The sequence below is a fragment of the Siphateles boraxobius genome, unplaced genomic scaffold (assembly GCF_051911475.1).
Source record: "Siphateles boraxobius isolate OS27281-9 unplaced genomic scaffold, OSU_SipBor_1 130, whole genome shotgun sequence".
In the NCBI taxonomy this organism is placed as follows: Eukaryota; Metazoa; Chordata; class Actinopteri; order Cypriniformes; family Leuciscidae; genus Siphateles; species Siphateles boraxobius.
The window spans coordinates 12,178,275-12,194,067 of NW_027508734.1; the positions used below are offsets into that span (position 1 = coordinate 12,178,275).

The 15,793-nt window shown below is 37.2% G+C and overlaps 1 long non-coding RNA gene across 1 annotated transcript; it reads right to left on the bottom strand.

Annotated features, from left to right (window-relative positions):
* Window positions 1–394: 394 nt before the first annotated feature.
* LOC143737115 (uncharacterized) lies at window positions 395–1,252 on the bottom strand. The gene is made up of 3 exons (XR_013203617.1): window positions 1,116–1,252; window positions 939–1,037; window positions 395–461 (listed from the first exon to the last, which is right to left on the bottom strand). It is a non-coding gene; the product is annotated as an uncharacterized LOC143737115 (long non-coding RNA).
* Window positions 1,253–15,793: the final 14,541 nt, after the last annotated feature.

A 15,793-nucleotide genomic window follows, 5' to 3' on the forward strand; every position in this document is an offset into this window, starting at 1 on the left:
ACGACGTTGGTGATCGAGAGAGGAACAGGCCTGTGTTTTTAGTTGTGTTTGATTTTAGCCAGCAGTCGTCCGCGAGGGGCTGCTGGCCGTTATGTTTATTTTGGGTAAGCCAGCAGTCGTCCGCGAGGGGCTGCTGGCGGTATTTTAGTTTGTTTATTTTATTTTAAATAAAGTATGTGTGATTGTTCGCCTGTTCCCGCCTCCTTCTTCCCTGAACATTGTTACAATCGCGTTCCAAGAAGAGCTTCTGAAAGGCTTCAAAGGTGTGCCTCAGTTCTTTCGGGTAGGTGAGGTTTAGTGCATACGTGAGTCCAAGAAGAACAGCACAGGCTCTTAAATGATTTTCCAAGCCATGCCATGACTTGCATCCCCTCCAAGAAATCCATGCTGAAATCCTCCTGATAATCCCTCTTGGAGATGCCAATTTTCATTATGTGCTGCAGGATATCTACATTGTGATTCTATTAAAATGCTAAGACAACTACAATAAATACAAGTTATATTTATTGGTTAAATTTTTTAATATAACCAATATATTAAAATATTTAACACAAAATAGATTTTTGTCAGCCACTATATAAAAAAGGTATCACTTTATTTCGATGGTCCACTATAGACATTCTACAAACTGTAAGTAACTACATGTCAAATAACTAGTATTAGTAGACTGCTAGGTTAGGGTTAATAAGTTAACATGTAGTTGCAGTTACTTATAGTCAGTAGAATGTCTAAAGTGGACCATCAAAATAAAGTGTTACCTTTTTTCATATAGTGGCTGACAAAAATCTATTTTGTGTTACATATTTTCACATTAGCTTTTATATAATTTAATTGGAAAAAAGATTATTGTTTAAGTTGCATTTCTATTTTTATAAATAAAAACAATGTACAAATACATTTCTCAAAACACCATAAATATATAGAATAATTCTAGTCACATTGTACTCTTGGATGAGGTCATCCTCTTTTTCGCCCAGATAACAGATCAAGCAACGGAGGACAACGTCTCTCATCATGTCGATGTTTTTATCGAGATTCTGATGTGACAAAAGTTTGTAAATTAGCATCACCCAAAAATAATGAAAAAATATTCATATGTTATGGAAGTAACTTACCTGCAGCATGGGATCAATAGCTAGCTCCATAGTGTCCGACGTTTTGAGCCATTCCTTCGCACATTGCTTGATTTTTTCCCATCGGAGTCAGTAAAGGGCTGCGGACCTTTCCCACCATCTTTTCCGACATGAAGAATACACTTTACGGGTGTTAATCGAGCTTGATCGCCGCTATCAGATGAAGATGCGCTGCTTATGTCCTCAATGTTTACATGTGCGTAGGGATATTGGCTTGATTTTGGCTCTGACCTACTTAAATTTTCGATGCTGATTGGTTGAAAATCTAGCTAAACAGTTTTATATGTCTCAATACGCAGTCAATAGTGCGCCAATAAATTACGCTTTTCTCATTAACTGCAGGATAATGCGTGGAGAACGTTTTGCTTGGATACCTTTTATTAACGTTGAACATATTGAGCAAAAGAAAATGTAGTGCCCCGTTTGTCGGAACGAAACTGAACGATACAGCTCACGAACAGCGGCCTATATGGCATTACTGCTTTAAAAGAGATGTTTTTTTGTAAATATAAATCATCATCAAGGACTCACAGTTTTGTATGACAGATGTATTCTGAACTTTTTTTTTTTTTTTGGTGATTAAATGAATGAATGCTGTGTCTTGTACATGTGGATGAGTCAGAGGCTGAGTCTTGTGTTTAATTTCACAGGTGTTTCAGAGGCCTTGACCGTCAACAAGTAGTCACAGAGCGCTACTGACTTTTCCCCCAACACTCATGAACTGTCTTCAAGACACCTCCAAGGACACCATTCAGTTCTGCTGTGTTTTCTGTGAAAATGCATCAAACGAGGCAAAGCCTTGTATTGAGCAACTTCCTGTCGCTCAGCCAAGACGATAAAAGGGAAATATTGTCACTCCATTTGCAGTGAAGATACAATCAATTGACATAAAAGAGAGGAAACAGCCACTCCGGCCATTTTTGATGTCTCTAGAAGTGATTCATCTCTAGCATTTGATTCAGTCTCTGAGAAATACAGCAAATATTGACGTGACCATTTGATTAGCTCTGAACCCTAATTATCTGGTGCCTTTGAATATAATTGCAGAAGCAGTATATCTCTGGTTTTACACGGACATGTAGAGGTAACGTCTTACACAGAGCAAGTTTAACCCATGGCAGAGCCTGCCGAGAATAAAGCATTCCTTTATGCAGGTTAAGGTCACGAAATGTCCATGGTGGAAACGCCTGATTGAAGTCAAACTGCAGTTCTTAAGTGTTAAAGCACTGAATGGAAATGTTATTGAAGTGCTGAGCAGACAGAAGTCAACCTCTGTCACTATAGAGTCAAAGAAGCAGCACATTTTGTGCAGGGAGAAATACTGAATACCATTTCGGCCCAAGAGGAGATTACCATATCTTTGCATTCACAGATACACCTTACTCGGCTACATATCTAATCATCTAGTAATATATATATATATTACTAGATGATTAGATATGTAGCCGAGTATATATATAAATATATATATATAAAGAACCTTTATTTTTAAGAGTGCATGTAATATTATGAGAATGTAATATATATATATATATATACATTCTCATAATATTACATGCACTCTTAAAAATAAAGGTTCTTTATTGGCATTTGTGGTTTCATGAAGGATCTTGGAACATCATGGAACCTTTTACATTACATAAAAGGTTCTTCACAGTGGAAAAAAAATCTTTAGATTTTTTAAAATGTTCTTCACACTAAGGAAACTTTTTTTTAAGAACTGTTCACTGAAAGGTTCTTTGGGGAACCTGGTTCCATATGGCATAGCTGTGAAACCCGCATTTGCAACTTTTATTTTTCTTAAATGCCATCTTTTGGCTTACTGTATATGAAACGTGTACTGGTGCAATAGTAATACCTTGAAATATTTATATCATTATATTGAATTTAATACAAATGGTAAATATATTGAAAATATTACAAAAGTGTGGGGATAGGGGCTTTTATCACAGTTTTGTTTTGCGCTACAAAAACAGGTTGAAAAGATATACAATGAAATACTGTGTTGTCCTTCTAATAACAAGTTTAGTAACTTTTTTAAATAACAAAATGGACCTTTAACAATAAAACAGTACACAAAATTGTATAATGTAAACATATAATTCAAACTGATTAAAGTGCAAAAGAACACAACTTAGAGCGGCACACTTGACGTTGAACCTTTAAATCTGCGTTTGTGCTACCGCTGACGCAGTTCCCCTTCGAAGGACATCGCTCTGCGTCACAGTAGCAACGCTGTGGGGACGCCTCTGCGTGATTTTGTTTTGAAGCACATTTGAAATCAGTCCATGGAATGGCGGGACGTCAGGGTGACGCCATAACCAGGAAGCTATAAAGAGCGCTTGTACCAAAAAATGTCAGCTTCTGTGCCTTCAGCAAGCACTCTGTGTTTAATTCTCCTTGTCTATTTATTGTTGTCTGTTCAAGCACTATAAATTTAGACAGGAGTATGGCATGCAAACAACAGTTTAAATCGTTTATTTCTCCCTGCACTCGATGCATTATAAGTGGGTATATACACACAATTTGTCCGTTGTTTGTTTTGGAGTGGAGCATGCATGGTCAGCCCTCGATGGGGCTTAATGTGCTCTCCTTGCTCCGGTCCCGACGTGCGATATTCGAGGAGAGCGCCTAGGCTCGCAGTCCTCGCGGAAGGATAAGAAACTGCCACAAAGTCCAACACAGCCCCAAAGCAGACTCCCAGCGATAGGAAACATGCAGCTTTTATAGGAAACGAAGAACACCTGCATTCCGGTGCTCCCAATCACACGGCAATCAGCCAGCACCTGCAAACAATACAGACGCAACACACACACACAAAACAAGGAATGGCCGACAGGGACTTAGAATTTGCACTTAGAATTTGCAGCAGGAATGGTGAAAGCATCCCTACACCCAAGACTGGGCTATGTGCCTAAAGTGCCAACTAATGTGCCACGACCCATAGTTCTACTAGCTGTCTATCCTCCTCCATTTTTGAACTCAGACCAGGAAAGCGAAATTTGGTGTGTCCAGTTAGAGCACTTGACACTTATATCCACAGAGCTGTCCTGTGGAGAAAGTCAGATCAGTTATTTCTGTGCTTTGGTTCGCCTAAGAAAGGCCCAGCGACCAAGCAGATGCTGAGCAAGTGAATAGTCAAGGCTATTTCACTTGCTTACGAAGCTTCTGGACAACCTTCACGAATGGCTGGTAAAGCTCATTTGGCAAGAAGTATGTCGGCTTCTAAAACCTTTTTTGTCAGGAGTGTCCTTAAAAGATATGTGTGATGCAGCAGGCTGGTCCTCTCCACTCAGATTTGTAAGGTTTTATGATGTGGACTTGGGCTCTGCAAGGTGCTTATGTCTTAGGGGGCTTTCACATTGGGCACATTTGCTGGGGTTCAAGTCCTAGTGCGATTGTTCCCAGTGCGCCCATGGTGTTGGTCTGGTTTCACACTTAACTTGATTCTAACCCCAGTGCACTTGTGTATCTTATGTCATCACAAACATGCACACAAAATGACAGAAAGAATGTGGTCAATATAGTGTTTTTTTATTAATTTGGTGCTATTATGCGCAGCAGAGTATACAACACTTTTAGTGTAAACGACAATAAAACACATGTGCAGGTTCCCTTTCTTCCTGAACAACTGTGCACCCGAGTCATGTTGCTTTCACATTCACGTGAATCACGCCACAGTTTGTGCGAAACCAAACTCAGACCACCTCCTTCAGGTATAGTCTTGGGTTAAAAAAGTCTCAAAGAAACAATTTCTATCCACAACTTTCCCGAACTTTGACCTTTCCATGAATCGCTATGGTAACGTAGAATGCTTAGAACAAGCCGGTATCAAACTTCCTGTTTACATTAGCCTGTAGCTGCTGCTATCAGCTAAACGCTATTAGTATTTAGGAGTAGAAGTGCTATACTCTTACAACAACGCCGCTGGCAAAATGAGCACATCTCACAGATGGTCCCATGGACCTGACTATCTTACGAGAACTGGCGATAGAACAGTTAAAGTGCCCCATCCGTCTACCTTAACGGAATGTGTAGACGATATGAAATTGTGGCCAGACGTTAGCTATGTGGATATCGTTAACTATTTCGTGCTTAGTGAGGGTGTTGATGGTGAGACACTACGAAATTATAAGAGCACAGAGGCTTACAACTATCTACACAGCAACAAAATTGGAAAAATACTGTGTACAAAATACGACGAGTTCATCTTCCTTAAGGCTGAGGTCGAGCCGAGTCAGAGCATCAACAAGCCCAAACAACTTGCTTGGATAATGACGAGGCCGATTGGTATAATCGAAACAGTCGGCTGTTCATGCATTGCAGGGCTAGGAAAATCTTGTAGCCATGCAGCAGCTGTCATTTGGAAGGTAGGTATAGGCTGTTAGAGCGATCTTGCTACACATTAAATCTGTAAATTATTGAAAACAATAAAGAATACCCCTTACAAAAACAGCTTAACTGCAGTTTTTATTCTAAGTAAAGGGCAGGACAATGTCTGTGTTCGAAATATTGAATTTATGCAGTAGCCTACTGTAGTGTGCAATGCCGTTAATGTACAAAAATGTCATCAACATTATGTTATGGCTGATTCAGGTCCAGAATGCAGTGGTTTGTGGTCGATGAAATGGTAAGAACAGACATAAACTCTCTTCGGTGGATTTTTTAGCTTTAGGGCCGCTAACCATTCTCTTGTTTTTGTCTCGTCCTTCGGCATTGAATGGAGTGCGTAGGGTGCTGGGCAACAGGTCAAGCGGGTCTGTTTATGTTGGAAACAGATCCCGTTCATAAAGTCCTTCAGTTTTCGCGTGTTGTTTGTGCACCCGACAACGGCACACGTTGAGCCACAAGGAGCCATTGCGTAGTCTGTCACATTTAATATTTATAAGTAATCAGTTTTCCTCCTTTTGTTTGTGCCGCGAGTAGTGTCCCTTGTTTGCTAGCTTCATTGCTGTCGTCTGTCTCCCTGCTAAGGCTAAACCGGAACTTAGATACCGGCAACAGGAAGTATGGTGTGTCATGGCGACGCCCAATAAGACTCGCAGGAAAGTTGTGAATAGTTTGCAAGATTTTGTGAACAGATCAACAAAGGGGAGGCCCAAAACCAAAAGTGCATTATGGATGTAGATATGTAGCACTGATTCTACTGCATAACCAAGTTTTATTAAAAGCTCTTCTTGATAGTTGTGCAAGTAAATTGAGCTGAATTAAGTGCAATAAAAATAATTTTATCACACATTTAAAAAGTTTCAATCATTCAATTCAAGCCAGTTTTGAATTTCAGCACTAGTTCACATTCAGCCATATCTTATTTGGTTTCTTTCACTAATAGTGTCTGACAAGAGTCTGTCATTCTTGTAAACTTTTAATGTAGAGATAAAATAGTAAACATTTTAAAAAGACATTTGTGATCATGTTAGACATTTCATATTTGACTGATTTGCTGATTAATTGTTTCCTTAAAGTGCATCGAGATCACTGCAGAGGTGTGATACAATTATTATGCAACAAAGGTAGAACAATCCCATTTTCTCTACGCAGTTCACTCATTAGCTTTGATCCACAGGCAATGCCTAGAATCTGTAATTCTCTGTTTATTTCATAAAATGACAAGGGTGCCATACAGCTGGCATGAGAAAGGTTGATTGCATTCCTAATACAAAACGTCTCATGAATTGATTCTGAAATTATGGACCGCAAACGCATGCAACCAAAAATACAACCCACAATATGTTCCTGCTATGGACTATGGAGCCGAAATTAGAACTGAGCATGATTTGCATGACATTTCATAGATATAAGTTGATTATATACTGTATGTCTGTCTCTAATTCTCTCCTATAGTCTCAAAATTGGGTGCATATCCATTAAGACATATCCATTATTTACAGTGCACATGCAGGAAGGATGTGATTAAATGTAAATTATTGAAGATGAAGGAACCAATAGATAGGCAAAGCGATCCATTTTTGTGCACATCTTGTGTTTAATTAAAAGGCTACAGCAAGCTATTAGCAGTACCAACAATTAGCTCTGTGGATTATGCTTGTAAAGCACTGCACCTATTAGCGAGGTCATTATCGTTGTTCAAAGACCTTTCATTTTATATGACATTTTATTAGCTATAACTAAACCACAAAGAGTAGATAAGGACATTATTATGATATTAAATATGCTCCTTAAAATTAATTTATAAAATAACTAAGTGTCTGCTTCGTAATGAAGTAATTATGAATCGTGGGGGTAGGGGTTAAAAACAGACTTTTAAACAAAATGTACTTTCCCTGGGCTTTCATTTATCAAAACCCTTTCCAGTCAGAAAATTCATGGCCATGTCATTATGTAAGAGACAGTGAAGGTTGAGTTGTGCTGGTCTGCAACATTAAGACATGAGATGATAGATGACAGTACAGTAAGATGACAGTATAAACTGTTTGCTCATTCCAAAGTCTTGAGGACGATAGATGGTAAACTACAAAACTACAGCGAATACTTTCAAGGGCTGAGACATTTACAACTTGATATCACAGTCATCTTGCACAATGCAAATTATAATTTGACATCATTAGGCTGATTCAATAAATAGCATAATGACAGCTCTTTTCTTGCTTTATCGACATGTCCTGATCACAATAAAAGCACTCCAGCTAACACAAAAATATTCTAAGAAATTTTTGCTAACGTTCCCATTAAATTATAAAAATGTTATTTCTGAAGGTTCCCTAGACGTTCCCAATGTCCAGTTTTTGTTTTGTTTTGTTTTGATTTTACATAATGGAAACGTTAGTCTACTTTTGAATGTTCTCGGAACGTTTGTTTACAAGTATTAACATTTAAGAAATGTTAGACAAATTTCCAAATAAACCTTTCCGGAAAGACTGATGTATAAATATCTGTTTTGTGCTAATGTTTTGAGAACATTTTTAAAGACCAGTTAAATCTGAATGAAAATTCTATTAATATTACTGAAAGAACCATCCCTGTTATATATCATTGTATCATTGTAAGGAAGTGTACTTTTCACGCCAGGAGAATATCATAAGTCAGACTAATTAAAAGCAATATCACACCTTTCCTCAACCAGCCGCACAATTAATCACCATGTCCATTTATGTGTTACTTATATGTCCATAGCACAAATCCCAAACTGGATGATAGTAACAGTGATAGATTAAGTACAAAACTGTGTTGTAGGCATTTTCCCTGATTGCTTGGAAGAAAAACAGTTTTTCCAAGGCTAAACTGAACTTTTTCAAACTATTGTAGTGGACAAAAATAAGCTACAAAAGATAAATAACAGTAATACAACAAACTATAATGTTCAGCAACTTTTACAGCTGTTTATAGTGTAGGAAATCTACATTCTCTATTGTAGACCTTAGTCTGCTTAACTGTTATACTTAAGTAACCCCAGTTGTCTCATAAAAAATGTAAAAGAAAAGAAAAGAAAAGAAAAGAGAAAGTGCAGTACACAATTAGTGCTGCTTTGTTCTTTTCAGAACATGCCTTTGCTGGGGTCCAGTTTACCAGCAGAGGCCATAAAACACCTAACAGGGCAATAAAGGTGCAGAGACAAATCTGTAGAGCTCACACGTTGTACACAAAAATGGAAGCCTTTATTTATGTAACCAGTCAGTTTTAATACAATTATGAAACACATTTTCACACTAATGCTAGTAGCTCTCAAATTAAACTCTATAGACAAATGGTTTCCAGTAACCAAAACAGCCTTTCTCAGCATTTTTCAATCTGATCAAAACCATTAATTTGAGTGTTTTGCATGCAATCTATTGACTGCATCAGTAAGCCTGTGAGTTTATTAGGTTACGTTAGGTATTTGTAGCAAGTTAATCTTCCCTTCTCTAATGTGTTTTGGTAAGTCTAATGTTCGTTAAAGTGCTGAATTGCTGTTTCCTACTTTAAAGAGAGGCATTAAATTGATTACAAATATATTGTGTTGCTACAACTTCAATTAGTGGTTATTTATGTGAGGAGGAAAAGATATTTGTGGTAGCTGTGTAGATGTTTAGATTGATGGTGGAGTCCAAAGTAGATGTTGTTTTGAACAACAACAAAGTGAAGATGTGTTAATATTTGTGCGATAAAATATAGGAATATTAAACAGTGTATATGTCAAATAAACACTGAATGGTCCTCAGAGTCTTCAACAACAAACTGCTCCGTTCTTACATAAAGCTGGTTGTGCACAAATTACATTTACAATACTTGTATATTGTACATATGGACTCAGTTAAAAGTTAAAAAAAGTGCTGTAACTAAACCACAAATTGCCAAGATATAACAAAGGAGTCAACCGGATCAATGCAACTATAGAGGTATCACAAGAATAGATGTATTACGCTATAAATTAAGATATTTAGACCATCACAAATACTCTTTAGACCTCCAAACACAGATTGAGAGTCTGTTTTACCCACCTGACTGAGAGTCAGGCTTTTCAACAGATTAAAACAAGCTAGCAAGCAAAGATAATTTGCCGGTGGTTTGTCGTGATGTAGGGCTTTGCATTCTCATTCATGCAGATAAAATTTTAAGATAAAAGCATGAGCAGCGCATCAGGATCATTACAATAAATGAGGATACATATGGATAGCAGATCCTTACATGTGGAAATACCTATTAGGATGTACTAATGTTGTATCTTCGTGGGCGTGGCATTTGTTTCCCACGCTAATCAAAACACGCTGCACTTTGCACATCCCCACGCACATCGTGAACGGTAGATCGCGTTCCCCACACTGTAAAAAAATTGCTGTAGTTATGCAGCTGTTTGCCAGTAACTTACTGTAGATTTAAATTGATGTATATTTACTGGCAACAGTTTGTTCAAAGTTAAATGAACATTAAACATTAACAAGTCTTTGTCTTTACATAATAAAAAAAATAACAATCTAATGCAAAGCATTCTGGGAACCAGAAATTTTCATCAACCTTTTTCTGTTTTTTTTTTCCTTCAGATTTTGGTTCCCAGAATGCTTTGCATGAGGCTGTTATTTTAGTTTTGTTCTGTAAAGATAAAGACTTGTTAATGTTTAAGTTCATTTAACTTTGAACAAACTGTTGCCAGTAAATAACATCAATTTAAATCTACAGTAAGTTACTGGCAAGCAGCTGCCAGTAATACTGTAATTTCTACAGATTTTTTTTACAGTGCACGTTAAGCACAAGCAGTTAGCAAAATGCGGACCGTTGCGTACTATTGGCTGTCCTGAAACCCAGCAATCTGCACTGCCTGAAGGGGGCGCTAGTATAACGGAACGGTTGTTGAAAACGAAGGTGATCTAGTACGGATGAAAAAAACTTAGCATTAGCAAATGTGATGTGAGCAGAGAACAACAATGCTCAATCATAAATAGAATTTGCGTTGAGATTTGGTGGGTGGTTGACATATGGTTCATTTAACCCATTTAAAATTGCCAGCAGGACTCGAACCTGCAATCTTCTGATCCGAAGTCAGACACCCTATCCAATAGGCCACGAGGCCTATACATTGATTGGCCCCAAATAAAGCTGTAGTTCAAAGGACGAATCCCTTGCATTGTAGCAGTACTTGTTTTCAAATCACTCGGGATGAAAGCTGTACTAAATGAACAGATGTAAATGCCATTAGTGCATTGTATTACCATATGAAATGAGACTCATAGCCTATACTACCGCCTCCAGCATAACTTCATTGTTTGTTAATCATGCAGAGTACTTCACATTTGTGTAATTTATGTAAGTCTGACAGTATCATTTTTACAGAGCTTAATAGCAATAACAAAGCCTCCTTTTAATAGTTTAATTTGAGACAAATCATTTAGCCTATTTGTGACATGAATGCGCGCCATATAAGTATTGATTCCGCTTTGCAAAAATACAGATTACTTAGGATGTTATGATGACTGCTCTCTAAAGGAGCAGATAGAAGGATATTATAGATTGGGCTAAATGTGAAATAAAGCAGGTGAGTGCTGTCACTACTGAATGCCAATCAGATGCCTCTCAGCTGAAGTGAGAGTGGATCATGTAAAGATATCACTGCAGAATTTAGGATGACAGACATAGAGATTTAAGTAGTCAATCCATAAGCCATTCAAATTCAATAAACAACAATAAAATACAATCTAGATTCATAGTATAGTTATATGTTCAAATTCTTTAGTAGGCAATACATCAGCAGTGACATTCAGACATGACAAGTTTAATGGGAATGTAACATTTGCGTAATTTCCACTGACTGTAGAATCATCTTAAGCAGACAGAGGGTAATGCCTTGCTGTCACTCATCCAGACCATTGGGGTCTTTGTTGATGCTTGTTCCATATGAGGTCAATGTATATTTACCAATGGATATTTTACAATATTTCAGTAAAGTAAAAGTCTTGGTTAATTAGTTTTAGATGTCAGTTAGTTTTCTGTTAACTGAAATAAAACAACATCCATCCATATGACCTATTCAGAATTATACCCTTGAATAAAAGTATCACAAAGTCAAATTATGAATCTTTTTCAATGATCTCTGCTATAGGAAGCAACCAGACTGTTACATTTTCTAAAGAAAATTTTGTAGGTAGTAGTCAGGAGTGTCAATGCTGTTACTAAGGTGTTCTGGTTGCTAGGGTTTTGCTAGGTGGTTACTAAAGTGTGAGTTTAATCACATAGAAAAATAGAAGCGCAACTTTCCTTAACAAGGCATGATTTGAGGTATTATTCATTTCCAAAACTGGTGAGGGATAAAGTTTAATACTTAAACTTAGAGGTTCAGGTGAAGCCCTAAATTTAAGTAAAGATAACAGTGATTTATTTGCCTTAAAAAGCACAACTAGTGGTCAGTATATTAAAGGCACACTATGTTATTTTTCGCCACTAGAGGTAATTTATTCAAAACAAAGGCGTAGCTTGATTGATCATGTCCATTAAGTCCATGAGATCGTAGTGAGTCCCATTTGTCATTTTAGGTTCATTTTAGGTTCCCTTTGTGGTCGATATGCGCACTTTTTCAGACTCGTAGGAAGACCGCGAGTGCTTCGGGTGCCATTTGGGACAGGGCCAAAATATAACCGGAAATCGAAGGTAAAACGACTATGATGTCATTGATAGGCGACGCACGGACACGATCCGTGTCTTTGTTAAAACTGCTTATTTCTCTGGATTTAAACATTCTTAGAAACATTTGGAATAATGTAAGTACACAAATCAACTAAATATATAACATTGTTCTAGTGTTTTTTAAATAATTTTATCCAAAATCTTCGTGAGCCTTTAAAGCCATAAACAAAAATGATTCTGTGATTGACATAATCTGAAGTATATATTTTTTAAGTTTTTTAAGATGGACACATAATTGGATCATTAGCTTGTGAAGAAGAAAAAAAGGAGGAATGCCAGTGTTGCCAAATGACAATCTGCCAGAAAGAGATTGTCTATCTTATATTGGTACTATATTATTAATCTATCTGCGGTGAAATGAGGTATAAAATTAAAGAGTGAATGCAAATTTATTCAGACACAAGGCGCCACGAGAGATGTAATATGTAAGTGTGACCAAGTGTGTGCAAAGATGCAAATAATACAAAAATCTGTAGCAGTTCACTTTTGTGATTTAGAATGGACTGTGTTCATACAAGCCCACAACTTCCAGTTTTCCTATTCCACACTCTAGTTTGAAATACTGCTTTCACACCAACTAACTGATGACAAACAGACTGCTATGGAAACCTCTAGCGTGGAGTGCATATTGATTCATGTCACCTAGAAACAAGACCTAGCGGTTTCAGACAACATGATGGAGCAGCAGCTAATAGAACCACACAGCAATCATTCAAATCTATAGCAATCTATTGACTCACAAACGCCACCTAATCGAGACTACCGTATGGGGAAAGGCAGAAAACAAGAAAAGAGAACATTTAAAAAGGCAGTAAGGAGCACAAATGGTGATTATGCACACATGGGTTTAACACCTCATGCCATCTATATCATGAGTGCATTAAGAGAGACAGATCTAATTATGTGATCTCCTTCTAGGGAGAGTGGATTTCTCAAGGACTCTGAGAAATCCTTAGGGAGATGATGATATTGGAGTGAAAAGCGGTTATTAGTGTTATCACTGTTGATTTTTATGGTGATAAAAAATTAGAACTGGACATAAAATTATAGACAGGGTGATGCCAGTAAACTTTCAATTAACCTGTGAAATTGCTTTGCCTGTTTCATGTTCCAATATTTACTGACCTGTGACAACAAATCCAACAGCAGTAGGCTAGTTTGGTAATCACACCTTCAAATAGGCCACACGTGATTCGATTTAGTTTCAGTGGTGCACTATTATAACAAATCATTTCCCACAACTGGAAATGTTGCATATTTTAGACACACTCAGTGTTTTGATGTCTAATGGTCCATACTGAGTATTCATAATATTAACCTGACCATAAAAATGTATTAAAGTTCCCCTATTATGCTATTATAAAGTTTCATAATTTTGTTTTGGAGGTCTCCTACAACAGGTTGACATCCATCAAAGGCCAAAAATCACTTTCATTTTCAAATGATAATATACATAATATACAATGCATAATTACCATAACTGTACTTCAGCTCAGGAGGCTTCTCAGTCCTCAGCTATTGTATGCACTGTAAAGACAGTAACAATGTTGATTTTACCATATCAATCTGAGCGCGAGTCCGATGATGAAACACTGGAAGAATTAGTTATTTAACCCGAACCTCCATCATAAGGACAACTCGAGCAGGACGTTTCTCAGTGATACCACTCAGTTTGAGGTACATTATGAGATGTTGCAGCTGTAATTCCTCAACATCAGCATCATAAAGTGTACGTCCATCAACAAACCGATGCATATGTTTCAAATTTACAGCGGTGCACATGCGGGAACTGTATTAACTGTATCAATAACAGTGCATATGTTAGCCGAGGACTATCTTGAATGACTGATGTAACATTAAACTTTGCAAAACAAAATCTTCACTCAAAGTAGTAAGAACGACAGACAATCTGCATTAATAGATACATTTTTAGGTAACAGTGGCACACAGCTGATTAGCAGAATTATTTCAGTAAAACAGTAATAACGTGAGCTAGTCGATTGGCCGGAAACTTATACAATATAAAACACAAAACTACATATTTTGAACATCCGGTAGAAAATATATACATCAATAATTAATCATAGTTACAGGTTGTAATTCTGAGGAACAAGTTGGTCCAAATAAACTGGGTACTACTGACGGGTTATTACTACTACTGACCCATCTTTCAAGAGCAAGCATTTTGGAAATCCCATGTTGAACTCGGAGATTTGAGAAACAGTCATCAGTAAAATTACATGTTGTAGGTTGGTCAAGTTGAGAAATGCATTGGTTTTTCTAATGCAGTGTGTATGTTCCATTAACTGGAGTAAGTTAAAATAACAAACCAAGACAAGTGAACACAGAGCATGGCAGTCATTTGTTGTTCAACATGTATTGCTAAGTTTAAAAAAGCACATAAGCTATAGCCTAAATATATCAACTTTCTGAGCAACAATTAAAAAAATTAGCAATCCAAAAGGAAATACTGTACAATATGGAGCTCAAATAATTAATCAAACCACTTTGATCAAACTTTAGTCTTACGTTTAAGTGACTCTTGTTGTAGCTGAAAGTAATTTGTTTGTGTTTTTCTTCTTCTGAAATCGCTGACTAGTGCATTTCCAAGTTAGTACCAAAAAGCAAGACGTTAAATTCAAATGAAGTGAAATTTATTATTGGGTCTTTTGGGTCTAATTACTAAACGGCATGCGGAAAGAAAAACACTGTCCTGTTCAGCTTAATGTGTTTGGCTGCAGAATAAAGTGTGCATAAACCTTTCATGTACTTTTTTATTTTGGTGGAGGAATTGAATAAGGTACGCTCAGCCAAGACAGCCGAGTCATACATAATGTAGCCACATGTTTATCACTAATTATGCATTTTGTGTTGCACCACAGTGTTTTTGAATGTTAATGTGAACTGTTGAGCATTAATTGATTTCTGACCCTCAGCGTCTTTTCCTGGCTTCTATGGCTTAATTTAAACAAATGCATAACAAACAAGTGCAAACAGTAATTGCTTCATTTGGGCAGGCCGGTGTGGAGCAACTGCCTTCAAAAATGTGTATCTATTGTGATTCACAGTGTTTTAACAAAGCTAATTCCTGCAATTCACTGATAATATTTCAGCTTTTTCAGATGCAAATATTTTAAATATGCCAACACTCCCTCAAAATAGCTTCTGCCATTAACAGATTATGGCTAGATTGTCGTGAAAGAAGCTTGAGAGGGAGACGATGAAGCCGTAAATGGTTGGTATAGGGTGACAAATCAAGAGCTTTACATCAGATGGATGCTACAGAGATAATATCCAGACAAAGCCATTGTAAAGTCTACTTTTCACTCTAACAGGGACTTCTTCAAACATTCCTAATTCAGCTATTTCACCCAAAGGGATTTCAGTTCAATTTTAGTCTTCCCATTGTCTGAATCCGTAGCAGGTCAGGGAAGGGGCTTGCACCCCCCTGTCTTCCTTAGCGCTGCCCAAAAGGTGTAATTATGATGGATGGGGCAATTTACAGAAGCTCTTTTTTTTGCCAAGGGGGTCATACCATCTTGCTTTCT